Below are 2546 nucleotides of genomic sequence, written 5' to 3'. Positions count from 1 at the left end.
CCATCTGCAACATCAAAAGTTGCTATGGGAGCAAACAAATGACTTTCCCTTGGTGCTACGGGAGGCCTGAGTGTTGTAGAAGTGACAACAACTTTTTATCGTGGTGTACAGTCAAAGCATGAGACATGAGTCTTGGAGAATAGGCGGTTGCTTTGTATCTTGTTGTAGGGGACGAAGTAGGAAACCTTAGTGTTGCGTATGAGGCAACATGAACCCGTGTTGCTACACATGTAGTACCTTTTCCCCTTTGTGGTGCATAGGAGGCCTCTAGAGCACTTGGTGATGCACATGCAGCATGTTTTTCCCTTGGAAGAAAAACTAGTTCCAGCTATCGGGAGAAATATATACGGATAGATGCGAGAAGGATAACTAAGTAGTCATAGATGAAAAAAATGTGAACGTACTCATTTGTAAAGAACTAATCATAGATAACAATCAGGAGAGCAAAAACTCAAACAAGACAAGTACCGAAAGGAATGCTAGCTAAGAAAGAACCAATGTTGATCAATGGCGACAAGTAATTTGTTCAGCCAGTTCACACATCTGCCAAAGTGCTATGCCTAGTTGGAGGGACAGGTGATTGAAGACATGAGAAAATCTCTCTCCATCATATTCTCTTCAACGTGCAGTTCTTCAAACTTCAGTTGATTTACTTTTGATAGAATACTCAAGGCAACCTCCAAACTTTCACAAAGAAAGTCCTCAGGAAACCACAATCACACTTGGTTACTATCGACACCTATCCATCTAGCGGGTGTGCAACTCACAAAGAGTAATAGGTCACCATTTAGTATCAACTTAGTTTTGTTTGATGCTCAATCACTTAACTAAACTGCATGGTATCTCACGTTGCTGCAGGAATCGGTTGAAATACATTTCAATGGGATTTGATTGTGTGGAATATAAATATTTATACTGATAACGCGTGAAGCTAAATTAAAAATACATACGACTTATTATTATTATGTATAATTGTAAAATATTAATTGAACGCATGGCTGCATTTGGTATTGGGTCTTTTCCCATGCATGGTTGCATGTTGAGGTGGGCCTTATCCCATCCATAATTGTATGATGATGTGGCATATGCTTGCACGTTGAGATAAATAAGTTACTTCTGATCACTCTCTTAGGTATATCTAATTCAAGTTATGGGTTTTCTCTCGGTTAAATCTCTCAAAAGAGGGACTGCTTTGACAAACTCTTGTCAATTCAGCGAGCAACCAACTAGTGAAGGTTGGGGGTTGGGTGGCTATTTATAGCCAAAGCAATCATGAGGTGTGAGATGACCAATCAAGGCATGTGCCTCGCAACGGTCAACCAACACATGTCCAACGATCTGATTTCAAACTCACGTGGCAAATTTACTTGAGGTACAAGTAAAGCCGACTCAACTGCCCTTGATTTTCACTCGCGGTCTAGAAGAACCTCATCTTTGACTTTGAAGAAAAACGCGACGCACAAAGATATTTCTCTTGACTTTACTCGGACATAGGTTTATGATTGCGTATTCAATAAAGACCTAAACGTGGACTAATTTGGACCCCCCCTAATAGTATGATTTGCCCTATGACTCAAATGAAATAATTGAAACAAAGAGAAAGAACTACGCCTTCTTGTTGTCTTCATTCTTCTTCCGCAGTCAATTGTTCCTCGGACAAGATACCGAACCAATCGCTCTCAACAACATTTTTTAGGGGCCATCTTTGATACCCAATCTGCTCAATAGCATACTTCTCAATAGCTTGACAATCTTCTATAAAGATGTAGCAATCTTCTCTACAACGCTCGCAATATTCTCAGAAGTTTTAGCAAACTTATCAATAATTCAAAGTACCATTTTTACTCTTTGCACACTAGCATACACATTAGTCTCTCAATTGTTTTGTTCAACAATCTCCAAGACACTCAGTGGGTAGTAGATGTACCTACACTTATCTCCCACCTAGCCTCCTTTGTTATGCTCCTTGTCCCTTAGTATTTCGGCGACAACTTGGATCTTACTCACTCTGTCATGGTTTGAATTGTCGCAGCCCTAAGATCTAATATGTATCTGTTGAAGATTTTACTAACGTTTTAACAACTAGATCAGTCTTGCAGTTAAAGTCCATTCCATTCCTAGCCCAAGGCTTCCGTGCTGATCCGCCCACCCCCGCGTAGATGGCACGAGCTTTGACATGCACTGTAAGGAGGAAGCTTCCAATATATAAAGGAATCAGAGCCAAAAGTTGGTTGAAAGCCTGAAACACGGAGCTTCCATATAAACTCTCGCAATCCAGTGGATGGAAAACAACCCTAGGCTTGACCAGTCCGACGTGGTCTCCTCTATCGGCTCCACCTCCATTGACATCACATGCTTTTGACCCGTCCCCACATTTGGTTGAATGTTGTCCCTGGCTCGGTCTAGATGTCTGTGCCTCTAAGGCCACTATGGATTGTGCCTAAGAAAACACATAACTACATCTTTTGTTTCAAATTACTTGAAATTTTAATTTTGTCCAAGTCAAACCGGATATATAAGAGCTACAACCACGTACCTCTAATTCG

Source organism: Triticum aestivum, chromosome 6A (assembly GCF_018294505.1).
Source record: "Triticum aestivum cultivar Chinese Spring chromosome 6A, IWGSC CS RefSeq v2.1, whole genome shotgun sequence".
NCBI classification, from domain to species: domain Eukaryota; kingdom Viridiplantae; phylum Streptophyta; class Magnoliopsida; order Poales; family Poaceae; genus Triticum; species Triticum aestivum.
This window is presented reverse-complemented; position numbering follows the sequence as displayed.